The sequence below is a fragment of the Delphinus delphis genome, chromosome 13 (genome assembly GCF_949987515.2).
Source record: "Delphinus delphis chromosome 13, mDelDel1.2, whole genome shotgun sequence".
NCBI classification, from domain to species: domain Eukaryota; kingdom Metazoa; phylum Chordata; class Mammalia; order Artiodactyla; family Delphinidae; genus Delphinus; species Delphinus delphis.
Genome location: NC_082695.1, coordinates 51,378,451 through 51,405,487, shown reverse-complemented (window position 1 = coordinate 51,405,487; position 27,037 = coordinate 51,378,451). Strand labels below are relative to the sequence as shown.

Here is a 27,037-nt window from a genome sequence, read left to right as displayed (position 1 = left end):
AAATATCTTTACAGCACACAGACAAGACCAAGCACTTTCCACAAAATATGATTCTAATCAAAAGCAGTTATTTAAATACAAAACATATTTAATTTCAGCTGTAAACGTAAGTTATTTTTCAATTAAGCTGTTCAAGTGATTATAGTCTGATAGAACTCAGGCAGAAAGGAAGAGTTGCAAACTACCTTTGACAGGCCAGTAGAGTGAGCTTTCCCAGCATTTTAGCCTCAACCCTGTTTCATCAAGGAGAGCAAAACTTAGTTTATATCAATGACTCTCAAACTTTAGGATGTATCAGTATCACCTGGAGGGCTTGTTAAATGTGAATTGCTTGGCTTATTCCCCAGAGTTTCCAATTCAGTAACTCTAGAGTAGAGTCAGAGAATCTGCATTTTTAACAAGTTCCAATCTGGAACCACACTTTGAGAACCACTGGTCTGTACCATGGGCCATTGGACTGCCCCTTTGTCCCTCTTTTAAGGACCACTTTGATTACATCGGGCCTACCCATGTAATCCTGGCTAATTTCCTCATCTCAAGATCCTTAACTTAATCACGTCTGTAAAGCCTCTTGTCATACAAAGTCGCTTGTGCCATATAAAATGACATTTACAGGTTCCAGAAATTAGGACATGGACATGTTTGGGAGGCTATTATTCAGTTTGCCCCAACTTCTTTTAAAGTAAGAACTAATTCATAAACAGTTGAGATGGTTATGTATTCCAGAGACATGTACTCTAGAATGAATGAATAATTGAGATCCCTAGCAGAGGGGGAAAAAAAAATCCCACCAATTTACTTTGCAATAGTTGAAAATGATGAACTGATTGGTAAAAAGTGTCACCTAACATATATATAGCAATACAATTTTTCCTCTCCTATGATAAAAGGGGGCTATTACAATGACTCTTTTAAGATTTTGAGTTTCTAAAGCAATGTTAAAGGAGTTCTGTTTAAATTAGAATGAGCCACATCTGGGGAGATGACTTGGGCCTCTTCAAAGAAGCCATGTAATTTTATATGCTGAGCAGATGACACTGAGCAGATGACAAGCTACATAAAAGGAACTAGTCCTAGGGCAAACTTTATGATAAACTACCTCATTAAAAAAATTAACCTTATTTTACACCTAAAGGAAAACTCTAGTCCACATTCATCTCCCCTATTCTGAACTTCTGTAGCACTTATTGTCAACAGAAATATTTAACATTTATCACCTGCTATTTTGTATGATAAACCATCTTTTTATAGATTATACTTTTAAAATGAGAAATAAATTTTAAAAGTCCAGAAACTTAAATCAACTATTTTATATCATCTTAGTTTCTAATCCATGTATCATTAATGTAACAGTAGATATAGCATGTATATATTATTTTATATTCTCATTTTTGTTCCTTAACATTATTTACATATGTGCATTTTTAGGTATTTATATAGCTTACACTTACTTTAATGGTGTTGAGTGTTACATTATTCACAAATGTCAGGTATTTGGAATATTTCTAAAATATTTTGTACTTAGCTTTTATGTTTTTGAGAGGCACTACAACTTAATGATTTCCATGCATGCTTTGCTCAAAGAGAATACTGCTTTGTCAATTACCTGCTGGGTGACTCTGCAACTTGGTAGACCGAGTTCTAAGATGGTCCTCAAGATTCCCATCCTTTTGGTGTCCCCACCCTGTATTATCTCCTCCCCTTAAGTGAGGGTAGAACTTGTGAATATGATCAGATCAATCCTGTGGTTATGTTACCTTATATGGCAAAAAGGACTTTCCAGATGTAACTGAGGCTCCAGCTGACTTTGAATTAATAAAAAGGGAGATTATCTCATGCGGGCCAGACCTAGTCAGGTAAGCCCTTTAACAGAGGGTCTGGTGCCCTCCCCAAGATCAGAGATTCTCCTGCTGGCCTTGAAGAAATAAGCTACTGTGTGGTGGGATGGTGGGAGGGCTTTTTTTTTTTTTTAAGATTTTATTGAAGTAGAGTTGATTTACATGTTGTGTTAATTTCTGCTGTACAGCAAAGCGACTCAGTTACACATATATATTGGGTTGACCAAAAAGTTCGTTCAGTTAGTGAATACATTGTTCAATAAAATTCTTGGTGAAAATGAGTCTTTTATTTTTACTTAAAACCGAACGAACTTTTTGGCCAACCCAATATATTCTTTTTCATATTCATCATGGTTTGTCACAGGATATTGAATATAGTTGCCTGTGCTATACAGTAGGACCTTGTTGTTTATCCATCCTATACATAATAGTTTGCATCTGCTAACCCCAGACCCAGATATAGAGAACAGTCTTGTGGTTGCCAAGGGGCGTGGGGGTGGGGGGAAGGAATGGGAGTTTGGGATTAGCAGAGGCAAACTATTATACATAGGGTGGGATGGCTTATGGAGGGGCTCATGTGGCAATGACCTCTGGAGCAGAAGGCAGTTTCCAGACAACAGTGAGCAAGAAAATGAGGCACCTACCATACATATGCAAGGAAATAAATCCTGCCAACAACCCACTGAATGTAGCCCAGCTGGCATCTTGAGTGCAGCCTTCTAAGACCCTGAGCATAGGACCCAACTAAGCTGTGCCAGACTCCTGAACCACAGACACCGTGAGATAGTAAATGTGTGTTGTTTTAAGCTAAGTTTGTAGTAATTTGTTACACAGCAATAAAAAACTAATATAACATTATTATCCAACTTGCCTGAGCCTCAGGTTCCTCATCAGAAAACCAGGGATTAAAAATAGCAGCTACATCAAAACTGAACGCGGTGGTGAGACAGAAGAGCAGTTATCAAGGGTGCTAATTTATAAGGGTACTAATTTACAAAAAGGAAACACAAACCTTATATTTACCCAACTTCTTTCAAGGAGAACATTGTGGTGTATGTGTGCGGGGGGAGTGGGGTGGGGTGAGATCACCAAGGGGCACATTCAGTTACAACAGATTATCTCTGAACTGTCTTCAAGGAAAATGAGTTCAGTTATCTATCTTCATTTTGCTACAGCGAGGTTTGTAGTTGGGCCAGAGTTGAATTGCTTGAGATAATAGAGAGGTTCTTCATCTTTCTCCTTCATATAAAGGATGTCAGTCTTAACACTAACATCTTGCACTGCCTCTTAAGGTTGCTGTGATGATTAGATGAGATAATTCATATAAAGTGCTTTGGATGGGGCTTAATTTGCCTTTGCGACACACGGAAGTCACAGTGGGCTTAAATGAAACTGATGCATTTTTCTTTCTGGGGCTGCTCCATGCTTTCTATATGATATTTACAAATATAACTTCTCTTAACTAAGGCTTAAACTAACAACAAATCCCAAACTGCTGTCTCTGGTATATGGGTTTGACATGAATTTTTCAGATATATAACACTAACTTAGAAACCATTAGATATTTTTTTAAATGGAGGCATAACTTATACATAATAAAATGCACATACCTTAAGTATACAGCTTGATGAATTTTTATACTTGCATTTACCCAAGTAATCATCACCCAGATCAAGTTATAGAACAATTCCATTACCCCAGAAAGTTCCTTTGTGTCCTTTCTAGCCAATATCACATCCTCACACTCCCAGGAGTAACCATTATTCTGATTCTTATGATCATAGATTAGTTTTGCCTATGTTGGACTTCATATAAATGGAATCATACAGTATGCTACCCTTTTGTACCTGATTTCTTAAGCTCAACATAATTTTTGAGTATCTTCTGTGTTGTTGTGCATATCAATAGTTCATTCTTTTTTACTGCTGCATAGTACTTCATTGTATGAATAAAGCAAAATTTGTTTATCCTTTTATTGGATTAGGTTGTTTCCAGTTTAGGGCTATTATATATGAAGCTGCTATGAATATTCTCATACAAGCCTTTTTTTTAGACATACACATTTGTTTCTCTTGGGCACAGGGTAGGCATATTTGACTTTATTAGAAACGCCAGTAAGCTTTCCAAAGTGGTTATTCTGTTTCACACCCCCATCCGCAAATTAAGAGAGTCCCAGTTGCTTCACATTCACAGCAACACTCCCTAGTGTGTTTCATTTTTAGACAATCTGGTGCCTGTATAGTTAAATAACACTGTGGTTTTGTTTTCCATTTCCCTGATATGTAATGATATTAATGAACATATGCTTGATGGTCATTTGGATATCTTCTTTTATGAAGTTCTTGTTCAAACTAATATATTTAAATAATTCAAAATAATTTTTAAAGGAGTGAAGATGAGAAATGAAAAATGAAGGTCAGGGAAGACAATGTCATGCAAATTGTTTCTGATGAGATAACTTGGCTCTAAATGGTCACCTTCATTGACCACTGAATGCAGAACATGCTCCCAGAACACCCTGTCACTTTGGCTGCTCTCAACTCAGAGTTTACCATATACTGTGCTAAATGTTTTACATATTCAACCTATTATTCTTAACAACAATTCTGTAAGGTAGTTATTATAATTAGCATTTTACAGATGAGAAAATGAAGTTCAAGGAATCAACACAACTTTCCCAAGGTCACATCAATATAGTATGTGAGACATGGGGCTATGCCTCACTCCAAATCCATAATCTTCCATTGCTTCCTGCTGTAGATCTTTTTAAAAAAATTCTTTAATATGAAATACATGAAACATAGAAAAGTACACAAAACAGTTATGAGCAAGGCAATGCCCAATGTAACTACCATCCAAGATACAGAAGACGACCCTTGTCTTCTGTACTCAGAAGACCCTGATGGCCCTGAGCAATCACCACTCTCTACCTCTCTTGCCAAAGGGAATGACTACCTTGACTTTAATGGGAATCACTTCTTTGCTTTAACACTTCTCTGCTTAAATATCCATCCTAGAGTTCAGTTTTACCTGCTTATTTTTAAAGTATAAATGAAATCATATGATATACATTCTTTTGTGTTTAACTTCTTTCACCCAAAGTTATATTTGTGAAGTTCATACATAGTGCTGCATGTGGCTGTATTTTCATAGCTTTATAGCAGGGGTCAGCAAATTTATTCTGTAAAGGGTCTGACAATAAACATTTTAAACTTTGCAGTCCATACAGACTTTGTCATAACTACTCAGTTATGCTTTTGTAGTGTGAAAGCAAGAGATAATACATAAATGAATAACTATTCTAGGAAAACCTTATTTGTAGACACACTGAAATTTAAATTTCATATAATTTTCCTATTTCATGAAATATTCTTTTTTTCCCAACCATCTAAAAAGCTAAAACCATTCTTAGCTCATGAGTTGTACAAAACGATACAGTTAGCTAGATTTAGCATCCCACAGTTTGCCAAGTGAACTTGATAATTACGTTGCGTGCTCTTCCATTTAAAGGAGTCTATGAATATCCTAAGATATGGTCAAAACTCAATAAGCAAACTGAACAATATGACTTGGGATGTGCTATCTATTTACATGTTTTCTGTGTGATGAAAATGAGTTGGACTGAGTGCTTAATTAGAAATAAACATAAAGCATGTAGAAGAATATACCTGGGCAAGTCACACACATTGTATAAATTAAAAAAAAAAAGTTTAGACAGAAAATGATCTATGGAAAACAACAGATAAAAATGTTAAGTTCAAAATGGTAGCATATTAGGATTTGTCTTATATAAAAGGTACCATAACCTTGGCTACATCTTTAGACTCTAGATGTGGCAGAAATGAAGCCATAAAATCTTTGACAGGGTATGCTGTGGGATTTACTGTGCAAAAGAAAGATGAGGAGAAAATGCAGGCAATACTTGGCTTATGACAGAGTAGAAGCATAATATCTCTTAATTTGGGTAGACACAGGCCAATGACTAGATAAAAAAACACCAATGAGAAAAGTATAAGGTTTTAAAAAAAGTGTGAGAGACTTATCTTGGACACAAAGAAGAATTTTCTGATACTGAAAGTTAGTAAATTTCTGAGTTGGAAGGTTTTCAGAATCTTTAAGATACTCTTTTAAAATATGACAGATATTTTTAAAAGACTTCATAGAAAATAAAGGATGTCTATTTTATAAACATTTATGATATGATCTTGTATGCATGCATGGAAGCACACACAGGTGTGTAGGTACATATATGAACATACACATTCCTATGGTAACCTAGGGCTTTCTGGTGTTCTCACATAATAAAAAATAACTGCAGTATTGCTTCGTGAAACACCATCAACAAGTAAACAGTGATGTTTTATAAATTTCTGCAAATCATTTTTGCAGGCCTGGCCAATCTCTGCTATGAGCCGTAAGGAGAGAGCCAAACTAAACTGCAGTAATTATTTCCTGCAACAGGTTGTTATTTATATAATTAGGAAGAGATTACTTACAATGCATTTATGAGTTGTTAACTACAGGATTAGTCAATAGCACCAACAGATCTTATTGGTATTCATTTCTCTAATGGTAAATAATAATTTACGATCCTGGCAAGCACCCTATTAAACAATCCTCATATTCCCATGGACAGCCTTATAAGAATAAAAATCTCAATTTTGTAACTTCAGAATTTCCCCCTATCCTCTTTATTTTATGATGGAGTCAGAAATTCAAGAGCTAGATAAATATTTCTAAACCTAAACTACTGTGTGTGGGGCAGGTCATTGTATTACCCAGAACATTTGGAGTTAATATAAAATAAGGCACAGAATGACAAGCTGCATTTTTAGTCAAGCTTACATGAACCAGTTGTCAAGCTGACAGAAGCTACGTAATGCAACAGCTGCACTGTATGGTTTGCCAAAGTCTCATCCCAAATAAATGTTCATTCTCCCCAGTGCAATTAACTCTCCTATACTGGCAGATTTTGCTAGATCATCAAGGTAGATTACCTTCTAGTGTTCTGAACTAAATACTTACAGGTGTTATATCATCAGTTATAACTTACAAACTTTGGCATTTAGCAAGACATCCAGGCAAATGAATCATCTAATTTATGAATTATTTATAAGAAATTCACAGCATGCTCCTGGCATCATCCATGGCCTTTTCCAGGTCACATGACACCAATTAGAGCTGAATTTTAAATTATTCAATAACCTGAACTCTCTTGTCATTTAACATATAGATATCAACGCAGCAAACAAGTTAAATCTAATGGGCCCTCGAGGTTTAAACTTCTCCACTGCACAATCGCTAAAGCTGTAGGCCATCAACGGAAGTAACAGAATGCAGCAGTCAAACACATTTGCAAGGCTCTAATAACTTTTTCTATTTCCCAGGGACTGTGGCACAATCCAGGATTATTGAATCTAAAAGGCACTGAAGCCAATAATTATGAGATTTAAAAAGTATAGGCACACAAGATTGTACAAAAGACAGAATATTAGCAACAGATACCAAATGCGGTACCAACTCTTAAGATACATACACTATAGGCCTGCCAAAATTTTTAACAGTAATTACCAGACTCAGAAAAGGCTAAACCTCATATTCTTTAATCATTACTACATTTCCTGAAAGCTGGAATGTGTTGATTTGCTATAAAAATGAATACAGAGCACAGAATAATTGACAGTATACTTAAGGTCAAAATACCTTGATTAGAATTCCAGTACAGCTACTTGGGAATTCTATTATTTTGGGCAAGTCATTTTACATCTCTTAGAGGCAATTTAGATGTTAGTAAAATGGTTGGGTTTGATAAGCTCTATAGTTTATGCTATCCTTAAGTGCTGAAAAACCCTGGGATTGGGTTGTTGTACCCCAAGGAAATGAGAGAAAAGAAAAGGATAGATGAGAAATTATACCAATCAGTAAATGTTCACCTATCAACTAACAGACATACTAAAAAATTACTGAATGCCCCTTGGTTCTATTTCCCCTAGCAAATTCTGTGTTTTAACATTACTGCCTTATATGACTCACATGCTCAAGAACTTAAATCAGCATCTTAATTTATCTATCTGGTCACTAAATCTGAGAGAGACACAAATGAAGATTGAGTAAGACAAAAATACAATTGTGAGGAGAGTCCTAAATATTTGATGGGATTTAAATATTTTGATGGGATGGGACAATCATTCACCATAGAAATACATAACAGTAGTACTGATTCAAATCACTTCCACGTATATGATCATAATTGCTAAAAGAAAAAAAAAAGGAGCTTTATACATGGTTTTCTAAATCTACAAGAGGAAACAGATACCCAAGGCTAGCTTTAATTATTTAATGAAGATCAGAAAGAAGCTAAAATAATTTTTATAGAGAAAACGAGACAAAGAAATTAGAAGTGGTGAGGACAATCTTCACAGGTACAAAATGAAAACAAGACATATTGAATAATAAAGCCAAGGGTACTTGGATTCACTTAGGGATGCAGCACAAGAAAATGGTCCAAAAGAGCTAACACCAGTTTTCCCCTGCCACTCCCGTGGCGTTACGTTTGGACAGAGTATCCTGGGGCTCACTGTCCTCTCATATATCCCTCTAGTAACAGCCAGGCTCAAGGATGGAAACAAAAACTGCATGTAGGCAAGATGTTTCAATGCAGTTTTTCTTCTTAAAGGAAGCACACAGGATTAGTTTGTGTCAAATGAAGGAAAGCTTTAACAAAGTATTCTTAATACACCTTCTAGAAAACATAAAGTTAACACTATTTGAATGTGACCAACTGTCCCTGAAGGGGAAATCAGAATGCATTTATGTTGTTGGTGAGGGGAAAAAGTATTTGTGTTATATTTTTGAGACTAGAAAATAAAAATAAACTCTCTTGAAAAAGAGCATTTACAAAATACCAAGAAATATAACCTATAGCCTATTGCAGGAAATAGGAGGAAGGTAAAACCAGGCTCTTTATTATATCAAGATGTCCCAAAGTGAATCACAGCCCTTTTACTAAAGATTAGTGTCTTCCATATTCATTTCTTCCCCATATAAATGGCTGCAGACCGGAAATGTTGAAGAAACCTAATGAGAAGCATTTCTGAATGAACAAAAAACTACCAAACCAAAGAGGTGGCCACCCTTAAAGGGCAAGCTCTCCCTGGGAGCTCAAGATGTTTTAGAATTCTTAGTCCTTTAATTATATAGTACCAAATCCCGACTTTTAAAAATTTAGAACATTTTTTACTAGCTATTTTAGTTTACTGTAAAAAACCAAGAGAAAAGATTTCATTTAGAAACTGATAAAAGATAAAATGAGTGATGCAATTTCCTAGTACTCAAATGCCCTAACTCCTTTTTCTATGCTTTGAAAGTCTACTCTTGTTTTAAGGCTGGCTTAGTACCACTGCCTCCCACTGTAGTTCCCTCACTTCCCAAGCACAGATAAGCTGTGCCTTCCCCAGGAGGCACCCAAGGACAACTCTGTTCAGCCCTTTATTGTCATATTTATTTCATCCTGCTCTATCACAGTTAGCTGTTTTCACATCTTTAACTTTCTTTGTGATGTGTAAGAATGTACATTTCTCCTTGTGGAAATTGTGAAACCTTTGAGGGCAGTGACCTCAAAAGATACCATCACTTTCATTCATTGCTGTATCTCAATAAGAGATAATAGGTGCTCAATAATTTTTTTTTGCATACAGTTTGGCCCCTCTCCAGTACACGTTGTACGGAACTTGAGGAGAGGGGCAATTTCATATTTCAATGACACTGGTCTTTAGAAATAAAAGATACTTAAAGTAATAAATATTTGTGGAATGAACCAGTAAGTAGGAAGCAGGAGCAGCAACAGCTAAATGACCTAATTTGTATCCTAAGGAATTTGATAACTTAGTTTTACTTATTATAAAATATACTGTACTTTTTGCAGGAGCCACTTACTTCTTCTATAAGTACTTTTTTCCAATAAGTCTTTAAAAGTTAATAAAAATTCTATAAATGCAGGAAAAATTCCAACTATATCTCTATATTACACAGGGTCAATAAACATAGGAATCTCAATGCCTTATTTGGTTTGGATCTATGAAACAGTAAATTACAAGAGCACTTTTTGCTTTTCAGATGAGAATCTAAACTTAAAGCACATCATTATATTACTTTCTAAAATGTTCGATGAAATGGTTTTAAAACAAGAAACTATGTTGAAAGACCACAAAATGTGTGCTATATCAACCTAGATTAGGGATAGGCAAACAGACTGGTTGTAAGACACACCTGAGAATTAAAGGCAACTAACTGCCTCAGGATTCCTACTTTGAGTTATTAAAAAAATATGTCATGACATAATTGACTTTCGTATCATAAACAAGGCTGACATATTTTGAGAGAGACAACATTAAGTTCAGAAGGAAGATTTATGAAAATTTTGGACAAGCAGGGCTTTCAAAAATGTAAAGTTAATTGTGTTTTCCCCCAATCCTTTTTCAGTTAAGGGTGTCCTCCAATTTGTAAAAGATACTCCCAAACAAATACAGTATAAAAAAATACTTAAAATAATACATTATTAAGCAATATACATAATAAACAATAATATGTAAATAAGCAAAACTTTTGCAGCTAAAAGTCAAATCTTGCGTATTTGTTTAACAATAGAAGGGAAGAGTATATATAAACGAAATACTATGGATAAACACATTTGGTATTATTATCCTCCTCCTGCTCTATAATTTTACCCAAAGGTATAGGCTGTCACCTTGGGGTGAGGAGGACGGGCATCTGGAAGTGTCCGTGAGATACTGTCCTAGCTGCCGGGAATACAAAGTTTGATGAGAATCCCAACATTCATGGCTCTCAAATTTTGGCTAAGGAGGAAAACATTTTATGTGATAAGAGTGTTATTGCAAAGAGTTGAGGACCATTAGTGATGCGACCTTTACCTTTAGTGGGGGGAGGGGAAGTTGGGGCATTTTCATAATAGAGGGGACATTTAGACTAAATTATGGAAGATTGGAGTTTATTAATGATAAAGGTATATGTGAAGGTGTATAGTGTATGTAGGGTAGGACATTTCAGGCAGTGGGGAGAATATGAGTAGAAAACCAGAGATTATGAAAATAAATATGTATGGTGAACTCTAAGTAGTCCAGGGCATGGTGGACAGGGTGAGGCAGAATGAATGAAGCCAAAATGTCAGAGAGGTGGCAGAGTACAAATGGTGTAACTGCCATGTTAAAGAAGTTTCACTTTAAATTGTTTATGCCTACCTAATACAGAAGATGGCCAATAAGCCATCTGTGGTGGGCAGTTGGAAGCAAACGAAATAACAAAAGGCGAGATAATCTACTCAGTACTTAAAGGAATCGAGACATGAAATATAAATGGGAGATAGTAAAAGACAAAAAAGGAAAGGAAGACCTATCATAGACCAAAACATTAACTAAACAAATTAGTATAATTAAAATTAAAGTGTTTAGATCTACATATTATATTGAGTGATCTTTATAGAGAGTAAGGGGACTCGGTAGAGAGTAGGTGCCTAGCCAAGGCACAAAAAGGAACTATAGCAGGAGGAAGTTACCAATAACCTTTCTACAATTTGTTGATTAAGTACCCTATAGAACTCCATCAGGATCCAGTACCTCCAAATTCTCAAAAGGGTTGGACAGAATACACTGTAGATTAGTTTGTTTTAATCCTCCCTTCATGAATAACTATGAGAACAAAATATATTATATATTTAAAAATCTGTTTGAAGGCATTGAAGTGTTACCAAGGTAGTGAGGACATGAAGGGGTCAAGATCCCAGATCAAAGGTAAACAGGAAGGAAAGAAAAAAAAAAAAAAGACAATTGCTCAGCAAGATAACCCCTCCCCCCCAAAAAAAGGTAAACAAGAAAAGTTAGCTTTACATTAGTTGCCACTCTTCTGTTCAAGACAGAAGGAAGTGCTGGCTGAGAAGCTGAGAAGAGCTTTAAGCAGTGTCACAGGGGTGGAAACAAAATTTAGACTTCAGAGCCTTCCAAGAAAGAGGTCCTGTCAAAACCCCCAGACTCTCAGTTGAGACCCCTAAAAAGCTAGTAATAAGAATGTAATAGAAAAGCCCATACTACAATTGGACTTCAAATCCACTCAGTCTAAAACTGGGTTAAGGTTATTTGAACCATGCTAACTGCCTGCAAGAAGCAGCAGCAAATTCTCTCTGGAGAAAGATAACATCAAACAGAAACTCATATTATATCTAATTTTTCCACAGACAATGTCTAACATTCAATAAAAAATAATGAAGCATGCAAAAAGATAAAAATAACAGACTTACAAGAGAAAAAAAAAGTCAATAGGAATAGAGCCACAAGAGGTTTACATATTGACATTATCAAACATGGACTTTACAATAATTGTGATTTATGTGATTAAGAAATTAAACGATATGATGAAGATATTGCAGAGAACTGGAAACTAGAAAAAATCAAATGAAAATTTTAGGACTGAAAATACAATGAAAAACTTATCAGCAGATGAGATATAACTGAGGAGACAATTAGTAAACTGGAATAAAAGTCCAAAGATAATATCTAGACTAACATGAAGAGATGGACATAAAAGGATGGAGAGATATAAAAGAATGTGTGAAACATGATGAAAAGAGCCTAAAATAAATGTAATTATAATACTAGAAGAAAGGAAAAAGACAGAATGAGGAGGAAGTAATATTTGAAGAGATAATGCAGAGAAGTTTTCAAAACTGTTATCAAGCCACAAATTTAAGAAGTAGCGTGGGGCTTCCCTGGTGGCGCAGTGGTTGAGAGTCCGCCTGCCGATGCAGGGGACACGGGTTCGTGCCCCGGTCCGGGAAGATCCCACATGCCGCAGAGCAGCTAGGCCCGTGAGCCATGGCCGCTGAGCCTGTGCGTCCGGAGCCTGTGCTCCGCAATGGGAGAGGCCAAAATAGTGAGAGGCCCGTGTACCGCAAAAAAAAAAAAAAAAAAAAAAAAAAAAAAGAAGTAGCGTGAATCCAAAGGAGGATAAATACAGAGAAAGCCAAAATCCACCACAGAGCACAGCATAGTAAAATTGGTAAAAATCAAGGACAAATAAAAAATTCTCAAAAGCCAACAGAAAAGCAGGCACTTCACAAACTTCAAGGAGACAATAATAAAACTTACAAATGACTTTTAAAGTTAAAATAATTCTATTACCTAACAAAAATATTCACTAAAAATGAAAGCAACAGATTTTTGCTTCCAGTCCTGAGTAGGTCAGAAATTAACCTCCAAACTGAAACAAGAAAAACTGATCTCAAGAAAAGAAGAAAAACCTATCTCAAGAGTAGGAAACAGGTAGCAGAGATTGTGTTGTCTGAGAGAAAAGAATAAAATTCAGTGAATTCAACAATAGTCTATGTTTTTTGCCTGAAGGGAACTTCTAAATTGCAGCACAGAGGAGGAACACAAATGGAGCCGAGCAATCTCACTGAGTTGAGGAATCAGAGATTAGAGTTGGGGGAAGCAGAAATGGCTAGTATATGAGGGACTAAGTATCCAAGGGAAGGGAGCATAAGGGTCTGCTTCAGTCTCTGGCTGAATACCAATCTGTGCATGTGCAGGATGAAAACTCATGAGGAACTCCAGGGAAAGAACAATTACGGGGAAGCTGCAAAAAGAACAATTCACAAAACTCAAGAGATGGGGAATTCATACCAGTCAGAGTGGAGAGGTCTCAATGAATACAGCAGCATTCAAGACAGATCACAAAAGGGCCACACCTTAGGTGTGTGGCAAAATTAACCCTGGAGTAAAGGCTAAACTAGAATTACTCTAAAACTGCTTAAATAAAGGCCTTGAATTGATCAAACTAATCTTAAAGTAAACTTACTGCTGTCCAGAACAAACCTCAACACTTTGTAGAGGAACAAAACCAAATTCAGCACTGAACAACAGAAAATTCATAATGTATGACATTCAATTACTAGACAAATGAAGAAACAAAAATGTGACCCATAACCAGAAGAAAATCAATCAATAGAGGTTGAAAAATAACAGAAATGATGGAATTATTTTAAAAAGACCTAAAATGAGCTACTACAAATATTTTCAAAGATATCATGGAAAACATGATAAGGAGAGAAATGTAAGAAATATGTTTTTAAACATGGAATTTCTGGGGAAGAGAAATATAACATGTTAAATGAAAATTTCACTTTATGAGATGAACAGTACATTAGATACCTGCAGAAGAAATGATCAGTGATCATGAAGATACAGAATGACAAATTATCCAAAATGAAGCAGAGAGAAAAAAAGATGAGTCAGTGAAAGAGAAAGGGGAGGGGAGGGGAGAAAGAAATAGAATATTGGTAACATTTATAAAATATGAAACAATCTAATGTTTTTATGTATGAATATTTGTGTTTCTATATATATACATGCATATATGTATACATACATGTGTACATACTCACACATACTAAAGTGCCAGAAGAAAACAATGGGGGTACAACAGAAAATATACTTGAAGGGATAAAAGCCTAAAATTTTTCAAATTTGTTAAAGAAGCTCAATAAAGCTTGTGTGGGAAAAATATAAGGAAAACCACATCAATTCACATCCTAATGAAATAACTGAAAACTAGTGATAAGAAAAAAAATCTCAGTAGTAACCACAGAAAAAGGAAACATTACATATAGAATATAAAGAACTATGGCAGACTTCTTACTAGAAATTATGCATGCCAAAAAACAAAGGCATGATATCTTTAAAGAGCTTACAGAACTATCAACCTAGAATTCTATATTCAATGAAAATATCCTTCAGAAATAAAGAAGAAATGATTTTTTTCCCTCAGAAAAACAAAAGCTACGATAATTCACTGACAGCAAATCTGCACTGCATTAAATGTCAAAGAAGTTTTTCACGCACAGGCAAATGACACCAGATAGAAACCTGGACCTGGTAAAAGAAAAATAAAATGTTACAAATAGTAAGTTAGTTACAAATGATCACCAAGCAGATAATATAAAAGGCTTTTCTTTGTCATTAATTGATCTCTTTAAAAGATTGTTTAATGCAGTAATAATAACAATGTATCGATATTTTAAATATATGTAGAAGCAAAATGTTTCACAACAATAGCACCAAGGACAAAAGCATATTGATATAAGGTTCATATATTCTATATAACACGGAATGATAGTATTTGAAAGTAGAATGTAGTAAGTTAAAGGTTAACATTATAAAACTTAGAACCACTAAAAAACAAAACATAGAAGCATAGCTAATACGTCAATAGGAAATCCCAAAACATAATCAATTAACCTAAAAGAAGAGAACAAAAAGAAAAAGTACAGATGGGACAGAGAGAAATTAAAAAGCCACATGGTAGATTGAAATACAAACATATCAATGATTACAACTAATGTAAATGAATTTAATGCCCCAAATCAAAGGACAAGATTCTCAGACTGCATAAAAAAGCAAGACTGAATTATATGCTATCTACAAGAAACTCACACAAAATATAAAGGTGAGGACAGATTAAAAGTAAATTGAATAGAAAAGAATGTACCATTCAAACATTAGTCAAAAAAAGTTGGAATGGTTGTTAATTTCAGACAAAGTAGACATCAAAACAATAAAACTGCCAGGGAAAATGCAGACATTTCATAATGATAAAGGGTTCAGTTCATCAAAGCATCAAAGTAATCCAACTGAGTATGCACCTAACAACAGAGTTTAAAAATATATGAAGGAAAAATGACAGAATGGAAATGAAAAATAGAATAAAAAACAATAAAAGTTAGAGATTTCAACACTCTTCTGTCAGTAAGCAATAGAGGAAGAAGAAAAATCAATAGGGTTATAGAACACAAATGAGACTATCAACCAATTCAATCTAATTAACATTCATTTTAAGTGCACATGAAAAAGCTACCAATATAAACTATATGCTGAGCCATAAAACAAGTGTCAGCAAACCAAAAAGAACTGACATTGAGACAAAGAAATTAAACAAGAAATCAATAACAGAAAGCTATCTGGAAAATCACCAATTATTTTAATATTCAGTAGCACACTTCTAAATATACTATGGGTCAAAGAACTCATAAGGGAAATTAGAAAATATTTTGAACTGAATGAAAATGAACACATAACACATCAAAATTTAGGGGGTGCAGTTAAAACAGTGTATAGAGGGAAATTTATAGCTCTAAACACCTATTTTAGAAAATAAGGAAGATCTCAAATCAATACCGTGTTTCCATATTAAGAAACCAGAAAAAGAAGAATACACTAAACCCCCATAGCAATCAGGACAGAACTAATAAAGATTAGGGCAGAAATGAATGAAGTATAACATGGACAAACAGTGAAACAATGAAAACAAATCCTTTGAAAAGGTAAAACTTTAGACAGATCAAGAGAGAAGACAAACTACAGTATCAGGAATCAAAGACAGACACCACTACACATCCTAGTCATTAAAAAGATAAAGAAATATGCATAACTTTATGCCAATAAATTTGACAACGTAGATAAACAAATTGCTTTAAGGACACAAATTACCAAGACAGATCAAGACATAATAGAACACTTATTAGCTCTAAATCATTTAAACAAATTGAATTTGTAATTAAAAACTTCTCATAAAGATAGCTTCAGGCTCAGATGGCTTCACTGATGAATTCTCTTAAAATTTAAGTAAAAAGTAATACCAGTCTACACAAATTCTTTCATGAGGTAGAGGAAAGAGGAACATTTTATGTGGCTGATTAAAAAAAAAAAAAAAAACCAAAGGCTTTACAAGAAAAGTATAAACCAAAATCCTTTATGAACATGAATGAAAACATTCTTAATAAAATATTACCAAACTAAATATAGCAATATGTAAAAAGAGTAATATAAAATGACCAAATGGGATTTATCACAGAAAAGGTAGATTAGCCTAACAATTGAAATCCACTATAGTGGATTGAATATAGTGGATTGAAATCCAATCAATCCACTATAGTGGATCAATATAGTGGATTGAAATCCAATCAATCCATTATATTGATAGAAAAAAAGATAATTATATGATCACATTGATATAAGCAAAAAAAGCATTTGAGAAAACTCAACAACCATCTAGCAAGTTATAAAAAGAAATTTCCTCAATTAGATAAAGGGTACTTACGCAAAAACCATAGCTACAATTAGACTTAATGATGAAAGAAATAATGTGTGCCATATGAGATTGGGAAAAACCCCAAAATGCCCACTCTCAGCACTTCTCTTTGCATCTCCTCTGTATCGTATTGGAGATCTTAGCCAGTGCAATAAGGAAAATGAATGAATAAGTGAATGAATGAATGAATGGCATAGAGTTCAGAAATTAGAAAATAAAACTGCCATTATGTATAGACAGCATGATCATATATGTAGAAAATCATAAGGAATTCAGAATATCAAAATTACTTATTAATTTTAGCAAGCTTGCAGGGTATAAGGACAATATATACAAATAAGGTATATTTCTATATTAGCAAATAGAAATTGAAACAAAAATAATATTTATAGTAACATCCCAGGCATGAAATCACTTAGAGATAAATTTAACAAAATATATACACTATTATACAGTGAAAATTAAAAAGTACTACTGAGAAAAATTGAAAAAGACCTGAATATATGGAGAGAGAGATTGTGTCCATGGATCAAAAGACTCAATATGGTTAAGATGTCAGCTTTCCCCAAATTGATTTATAGATTCAGTGAAATCCCAGTATATTCTTTTGTAGAAGTTGGCAAGCTTAATCTGAAATCTATATAGAAATTCAATGCAACTAGAATAGCAAAAACAATTTTGAAGACAAAGAATAAAGTTGAAGAATTTACACTGCCTAATTTCAGAATTTCTTATAAAGCTATGTAATAAAGACATTGAGGCACTGGTATTAGGATTAGAGAGATAACTGGAAAAGGGTAATGAGTCCAGAAATGGACTCACATACAGGTGATCAATCGCCTCTTGACAAAGGTACTGTATTAGCTTTCTAATGTTGTGCAACAAATTACCACAAAGTTAGAAGCTTAAAACAACATACATTTATTATCCCACAGCTTTTGTTAACTGGGGTCTCTGCTCAGAATCCTAAAAGGCGGCAATTAAAGTGTTGGCTATGGTCAAATATGAAGCTTGAAGTCGTCTTTCAAACTCACGTAGTTGTTGGCAGAATTCATATCCCTGAAGTTGTGGAATCCATGGAGGCTTGCTTCTTTAAGTCCAGCAGGAGAGCTCTTTACAGAGAGGGCCCTACTCTCTCTTTCAAGGGCTTCTGCTTGATTAAATCAGGTTACCTAGGTTCTCCTTTTTGATTAACTCAAAAGCAACAAATTTGGGACCTTAATTCCATCTGCAAAATTCCTCTACCTTTGTCACCTTCTGTTGGCTAGATGCAAGTTACAAGTTCCACTCCCATTCAAAAGGAAGGAATTGTACAAGGACATGACACATTAGTGGTCACCTTAGTGTGTGTCTGTCACAGGTAGGAAGGTAACTCAATGGGGGAAAAGATAGCGTATTCAACAAATGATCCTGGACAACTGCACAGCCATAAGGAAAAAATAAAACTTCAATCCTTATATCACTCCATATACAAAATTAACTCAAAAGGAGAATATAAAAAAAAGAATGTCCATATGTGTATAATTGAGTCACTTTGCTGTACAGCAGAGATTGGTACAATATTGTAAATCAACTATACTTCAATAAAAAATAAATTTAAAAAATAAAAGGAATTATAGACCTAAATATAAAAACAAAAACTAAAATTTTGAAGAAAACATGAGATAATCTATGCAACTATATAGTAGGCAAAATATGGTTTCCAGATTTAGCAAATAAAAATACAGGACTCCCAGTTTAATTTGAAATTTAGATAAACAACAAATAACTTTTAGCATACATATGTTACATTACATAGGACATACCAATATTTTAAAAAATCCACACATGGGTTATTGGTGGGCTCGGGTAGTTAAATCGGACACAGACTATTCCAGGTGATTTTGAAATCATGACTGAGTCATGAGCTGCAGACTAGTTTTGTACTAAAACCATGGTATAATGTGTGATATTTCAAGAATAGTTTGTCATTTTTACCCCAAAATTGTATTAAAATCTGAGAAAATTTTTTAATTACATGATTTTTACCTATAATAACTGAGTTACTGTAGTAATACTGTTTTAATCCTTTATTTTATTTTTTTTGGAGTACACGGGCCTCTCACTGTTGTGGCTTCTCCTGTTGCAGAGCACAGGCTCCGGACACACAGGCTCAGCGGCCATGGCTCACTGGCCCAGCCGCTCCGCGGCATGTGGGATCTTCCCAGACCAGGACACGATCCCGTGTCCCCTGCATCGGCAGGCGGACTCTCAACCACTGTGCCACCAGGGAAGCCCTAAGCCTTTTTTTAAATAAATTTATTTCATTTATTTATTTTTGGGTGCGTTGGGTTTTCATTGCTGCGTGGGGCTTTCTCTAGTTGTGGAGAGCAGGGGCTACTCTTCCTTGCAGTGTGTGTGCTCCTCATTGCGGTGGCTTCTCTTGTTGCGGAGCACAGGCCCTAGAGCACGTGAGCTTCAGGATTTGTGGCACGCGGGCTCAGTAGTTGTGGCTCGCAGGCTCTAGAGTGCAGGCTCAATAGTTGTGGCACACAGGCTTAGTTGCTCTGCGGCATGTGGGATCTTCCTGGACCAGGGATCGAACCTGTGTCCCCTGCACTGGCAGGCGGATTCTTAACCACTGCACCACCAGGGAAGTCACAATACTGTTTTAATTCTTAATCAATCCTGTTTCTAAATTGTGATTTTATATTATTAAATTAGGGAAGTAATATTTTACTTATTTATTTACAATTTTATTTTATATGTAGTGAAACAAGCTTCACTGGACTTTTTGGTCAAGAAAAGACATCCCTTTTTTTTTAAAAAAAATTGAAGTATAGTTGATTTACAATATTGTGTTAGTTTCAGGTATATAGCAAAGTATGGTCACATATGTATTCTTTTTCAGATTCTTTTCCATTATAAGTTATTACAAGATGATGAATGTAGTTCCCTGTGCGATACAAAAAATCCTTGTTGTTTGTTTTATATAGAGTGGAATGTATCTGTTAAACCTATACTCCTAATTTATCCCTCCCCCCGCCAAGACATCCCTTTTCTGAATACAGAAGTAGTTTCTTACTATAAACCAAATGATGATGATGGAAGTGATTCTAAAGAAATAAAGGCCAAGGGGTCATACTAGCTTTACTTCATGCTAGTTTTACTTAGAAGTGTGATCCCTCATATACTGAGTTCAGTTTTGTGGCCATAAATGACAGTAAAGTGCTAAAACCACAGTGTGTTACCCACCGATATATTCTGGCTAAAGAAGCAATGAAATTATCAAAACTTAAGAAGCATTTACATACATACATAAAGAAATAAGGGATTTTGAAATAAAGAGTACTGATCCAACAGAAGCAGTGTACAATATTCACATATAATCATTACTATTTTGTAGGCTTATAAAGTAGCAATTTGGTTTGCTAAGAACACAAAGACCGTGTACAATTGTTGAAACATTAGTTCAAGACTGTATCAAAGGTCTATGCGTGATGTTGGGTAAATTTGTAGAAAAGAGAGTAGCTCAAGTACTCTTTTCTCATGACACTATAGCTTGATGTGGCTACGCAGGAACTAGCTAGTAATTCAAAAACAACTCCATATAATAAAACTAGCAAAGTGTTTGTCATTGGAAGCTGAAGAATGCAAATATTCCACTAACATGGCAGTTTTTCTAGTACACATGCATTTTAAAAATCATAACGATATGAAGAAAGAATAGCATTTTTTGGCCTCATTGCCAACAAACATAACCAATTTTGAACAGTATAAAACTATGAAGGCTTACATTATCCATAAATGTCGTTTGACAGCACAGCAGCAATAGGAAAATATTCTGGACCATGAACCAAATTATAAATAAACATATTAATTCCTTCATCTAGAATGTTTTACTATTTAAAAAATCAGGTGAATTAAATAGTGTGCTTAGCAACATGTTAAAAATGTGGATTTTATAAAGGCAAATGCATAAAATTTGAGTTTATTCTATTTATTTCTAATACAGACGCCAACCACTAACAAATTACATGCTGAGGCATGATGGCTATAGAAGGGAAAAGTTTTGTTGGGAATTTGGAACAAATCTTAAGTGTTTCTGCAATGTAAGAAACTAATTTGGTCACAATTTTTATAAGATAGGAACTGGAGAGCCAACCTGCCTTATTTGACTGATATTGTTATTTTTTTTAACTGATTTTTAATACTTCTTTGCAAGGTTGAAATCCAACATTGTCTTCAATGGCAGATCAGATTGAAAAGCAAAAATGAATGGCAGTACTTTGGAAGAGCAGCGTCACTATGTATTTTTATGTCATATTCCATAATTTCAATAAAATTCATTTGTGATGATTTTTTTTTTTTTGGCCCCACTGTGTGCCATGTGGGATCTTAGTTCCCTGACCAGGGATCGAACCTAGGCCCCAGCAGTGAAAGCGCAGAGTCCTAACCCCTGGACCACCAGGGAATTCCCTATTTATGATGATCTTGATACTGAACATCTGTGAAAAATTATCATTGAACTCCTCTCAAATTAGATGTTTCAAATTTTATTTTCCATCAAAATAAGATCCATGCATAGAAAATCCATTTCTTTCATTGAAAGAATTTTAAATTTAACTATAATTTTAAAGAATTGTTGAAACTGGTTAGTGATAAAGGGCTAGAGACAAATTTTGAAAACACACCACCGCTTCCTTCATTTTGGACAAAAAGTTAAAAGTTTAGAATGAATAATCAAAGCCTATTGAAACTGCTTTAAAATCTTTTCCATTCCTAGCAATATACTATTGTGATATTTCTCTATGTGAGTGTTAATAAAACAAAACAGAAAGAGTTTAAATATATATGTTATCACCTGTGAGTATCATATCACCTCTCCAAACAAGACTGCACAGGTTATAAATGAAGGAGCAAGCTTGTGTATCACATTAAAAACTTTCAATGTTAACATACATAGTACTACTGATATAGCTGGCGCTCATTCAAAGTGTGTACAGGCACTTATTCTGGGGGAATTGTGATTTCACACATACTTTTTTTTTTTTTTTTTAGTTATGATTGCAAACAAGAAAAAGTTATGTAATAGTCATTCTCTGTATTAATCACCTGTATGCATACTTTCAATGAAGCTTTTTATCATTTTTTCCTATGTTGTGTCTGTTCAGATTATGTTTATTAAAATATAATCTGCCTATTGAAACTTTTAATAAAAATGTTGTCACATTTCATTTTATAGTATTTAATTTTTAATAAATTTTTAAAAAGTTTTAGTCCATGGAGATGGACAAAAATAATCAAACCTGGTTCTTCACCACAGATAATTTAGGAAGCCCTGACCCAAATCATCTAGAACACAGTGAGTCTATTAGAACACTACTTTGAAAAGATGGATTTGTTCCAACATGATTTATATATTAGGGAATAATCTGAAAATAATGCAAACTTCATGTTTGCTCCTGAACAGTTCTTTTTATGAAACACACTATGTGAACACAGAAAACTGCACCCAGCTGAACTGGTCCATGTAGGAATTTACACAATGCACACACCCACACACCTGAAACAACCATCAGTTATCTCAGTTCCTCAGGAATGTAACACTACAAGGTTGTGCTTTGCTATCCTTTTACATTGTGAACTTTTCAATATAAGAAAACAATCTCCTAAATGTCTAAGCATCCTGGTTCAGAAACATCAAGCAGTACATGCAAAAGCCAAGTTTCAAGTATTGAGGAGAAGCTTGATATAATAAAGTATTTGGAAAGAAACATGGGAATGTGCCATTCCCTGAGCAACGAGCATAAAGGAATCCACATTGAGGACCATCAGAGACAATCTGCAAAAAAGTCTATGGCTGATATAACTTCAAGTGCTACAAAGTCATTAAGAACACGGCCTAAAGAAAAAAAACAATGGAAAGACTGGTGAACATTTAGATTGAAGGCCAAACAGCAAAATAACCAAGAACAACCTTTTTCACAAAGAGAAAGCAGTATCAATATACAATGACCTTCAATGTGAATCACCCAAACCTGTAGAAGTGGCTCCTTTTCATGCTAGTTATGGCTGGCTTAATGCTTTCAACTACCACTTTATCTGTCTCACAAAGCTCATAAATCCAGGGACTATTGCTATTTATTTTAAAGAAATTGAAAAGGGATACTTTGCAACTGAATAATGATATGTCTGAGAATTCCTCCTTTCCTCAAAAAAGTAAATGCTAAACAGTTTTAAATAAAGTTAGAAAGCAAAATGCGTGAAATGTTAGTGCATGAATTATGAAGTTAAAGGTCAAAACTACTACCCATTTTGTTTGAGATGTCTTCAAATATGGTACTTGCTTCCTATTTTGAGGGATTCACCTTATACAATCAAGCATATGGAACCAACAAAGGTGCCATTTTGCCTGCCATTGGTAGCTTAATTTTAAAGTTTTTTACATTACTACTAGCTTAGAAAATAGCAACACGAAAAGGCATGGCAGACAGTGAAAGCATTCCCCAACTCACAAACATCCATTGGCAAAGGGTGGAAGCCATATTGACTCAAGGTATTTGAGCACAACCTATCAACAATCATTAACTATTTGCTAATTAAGTTATGTTGACTCAGCACTGTCCCCTATGAAGCTAGATTTAAAAAGAAAACAGGAAAAGGTTGAGCAGAGACATCAGTGGACACACATTGAAGGGAAATATATTCTACAGAATTAACACAGGCAAGTCACAAAACAAACAAACAAAGAAAAGGACAGCAACAAAAATAGCCTTCAATAAGAAGCCAGAGTTGCTACAATATATTACATAAAACGTCCAGTTTTCAATGAAAAAATTACAAGAATTTCAAAGGAATAGGAAAGGGTTACCCATGTTAAGAAAAAAAAAGTCAACTGTCTCTGAAGGGTCCCAAATATTGGACTTACAAAGGTTTCAAAAGAGCTATTATAAATATGTTGAAAGACCTAAAGAAAAACACATTTAAAGAATTAAAGGAAAGCACGATATTGACAACAAATGGAGAATCTCAGCAAAGAGATAGAGGGAAAAAATATATATGAAAGAACCAAATGGAAATACTGGAATTGAAAAGTATAATGAGTAAAATGAAAAATTTAGTAGAGGGGCTCCTCAGCAGATGTGAAATAGCAGAAGAAAGAACAGTAAGCTTAAAAGTAGGTCAACAGAGATTATTTAATCTGAAGAGCAGAAAAAGAAAAAAAGGGATGAAGAATAATTAGTCTCAGAAACCTGTGGGTAACCAAGAATACCTACATAGATGAAATGGAAGTCCCAGAAAGAGAGAAAAGAGAAATGGGGGAGAAAAATATTTGAAAAAAGAAATGACAGTCAAAATATTTTTATTTTGATGAAAAATATTAATCCACAGATCCAGGAAGCTCAACAAGTTCCAAGAAGGATAAACATAAAAGATCCACATTTAGACAAGTTATGGTCAAGCTGTTTAAAGCTAAGCAAAAAGAAAATCTTCAAAGGAGTAAGGGAAATGATTTATTACATATAGGGAACAAGAACACATTACACACACATACACACACACGCGCACGAGCGCGCGCAAAGTAATCAAGGAAGACACAAATAAATGGAAAGATACTGCTAAAAAAAAATATTAACAACTAACAGCTCATCAAAAACAGTTGAACAAAAAGGCAGTGGGATGGTACAAAGTCCTAAAAGAAGTAAACTGTCAACCAAGAATTTTATATCCATCTAAACTATCCTTCAAAATGAAGGCAGAATAAAGATATTTCTATGTTTAAAAACAAAGCAAAGCAAAACAAAAAGACTTAGAGAATAGTTGCTGGTAGACCTGCTCTATAAGAAATGTTAAATGAAATCCTTTAGGCTAAACAGAAATTTATACCAGTTACTTCATTGTACAGACATAAAGGACACCAGAAAAGATAATCTTGTAGGTAAACATAAAAGAATTTGTATATGTGTGAATTCTTAACTGCTTTATAAGACAATTACATAAAAATCACAGTTATAAAACAGTATTATTGGGCTTTTAACATGAAAAGATTATATGTATGACAACAATAGCATAGTAGAGTAGGGAGGAAATGTTATATTGGAGCCAAGCTTATATTTTACTGGAATACTGTTAGAATTCATCTTAAGGAGATTATGGTAAATTAAAATGCATATTGTAATCACAAGAGCAATGATTTAAAAAATAGCCAAGGAATTAAAATGTTACACTACAAAACATTTATTTAACACAAAAGAAGGCAGTGAAGAAGCAGCAGAGGAACAAAACCACATGAGATATAAAGAAAAAAAGGAGCAAAATGCAGGATATAAATCCAACCATATCACAATTACATTAAATGCAAATGGATTAAACTTTCCAAGAAAAAGGCAGGGATTGTCAAACTAGATAAAACAACAAGATCCAAATGTATGCTATCTATAATAGCCACACTTTAGATTCACACATAAATAGCCTGAAAGTAAAAGGATGGAAAAAGATATACCATACACATAGTAACATAAGAGAATTAAAGTAGCTATGCTAATATCTTTAAGTAAAATATATTACTAGCGATGAAGGACATTTCCTATTGATAAAATGATCAATTTATAAGAAAAAAGTGATTATAAACTATTATATGAACCTAACAGCTGAATTCTCAAGGCACATGAGTCAAAACTTGAAAAAAAACTGAGGGAGAAATAAACAATTTAATAATAAGAAATGGGAGACTTCAATACTCCATTTTCAACACAAGGTGGAATAATTAAACAGAAAATCAGCAAAAACATAAAAGAACGATAAGTCAACCAACCTGACCTGACATCTATAGAACATTCTATCTAACAACAATAGAAATCATATGAAACATTCTTTGGGGAAAAATTTTTTTTTGCTACAGCATAAAACAAATCTTAACAAATTTCAAAGGGTTGAAATTATGTGAAATATATTTCCTGTACATAATGAATTTAAATCAGAAACCAACAATAGAAAATAATTTGGGAATTCAAATGTTTAAAAATTAATGCATGTCTAAATAAATCATGGATCTAAGAAGAAGTCAAAAGGTGTTACTTACTACTATGATTATGTTATGTTATATGGCAAAAGAAAGATCATCTGGATGGGTCTAATCTAATCATAGAAGTGCTTTAAAAGGAAAGTTTTCTTCAGCTGGTAGAAGAAGGGGAAGTCAAAGAGATTTGAAAAAACAAGAAGAAATCAACATGCTGTTGTTGGCTTGAAGATGAACAGGGCCAGGTGATTAGAAATGTGGGCAGCCTGTCAAAGTTGAGAGTGGCACCCAGATGACAGTAAGCAAGGAAAAAGGGACCTTAGTCCTACATTGCAAGGACTTGAATTATACCAAAACCTGAATGAATTAGGAAGTGGATTCTTCTTCAGAGTGTCCACAGGAGAGCCCAGGCCAGGGGACCCCTTCATTTCAGCCTTGTGGGACACTCAGCAGAGAACCCCATCAAGATCAACCAGGCTTGTGACCTACAGAACTGTGAAATAATCAGTGAATGTTGTTTTAAAGTGCTAAATTTATTATAATTTGTGATACATAAATAGAAAACTAATAGAACTCATAACTAATAAGGAAACTGAACAAGCAATAAAAAAAATCTTTCCACAAAGGAAAGTTCAGGCCCAGATGGCTTCACTGATTAATTCTCTCAAATATATAAAGAAATAATAACCCCCATTCACAAACTTTCAGGAAGTAGAGGAGGAAACACTTCTCAACACATTCTATGAGGCTAGTATTACGATAATATCAAGCCAAAGATATCTTAAGAAAAACAAGGATCAGTCTCTCTAAGAATGTAGACCTAAATATCATCAACAAAATATTAGTAAACCAAATCTCACATAAGATAAAAGAACTTATACACAATGATCAAGTGAGATTTATTTCAGGAATGTAAGGTTGGCTTAACATCAAAAAAATCAAGTAATACAGTGTATTCATAGAATGAAAAACAAAAACCAAGACCACACAATTATCTAAACAGAAGCAGAAAAAACGTTTGACAAAATTCAACAACCATTCACAA

General features: G+C 34.3%; 1 protein-coding gene across 1 annotated transcript in view; it reads right to left on the bottom strand.

The window, feature by feature from the left end:
• KIAA1328 (KIAA1328 ortholog) overlaps positions 1-27,037 on the bottom strand; it is a 385,660-nt gene that overhangs the window by 158,309 nt on the left and 200,314 nt on the right. The gene's annotated exons all lie outside the window — the stretch shown is intronic.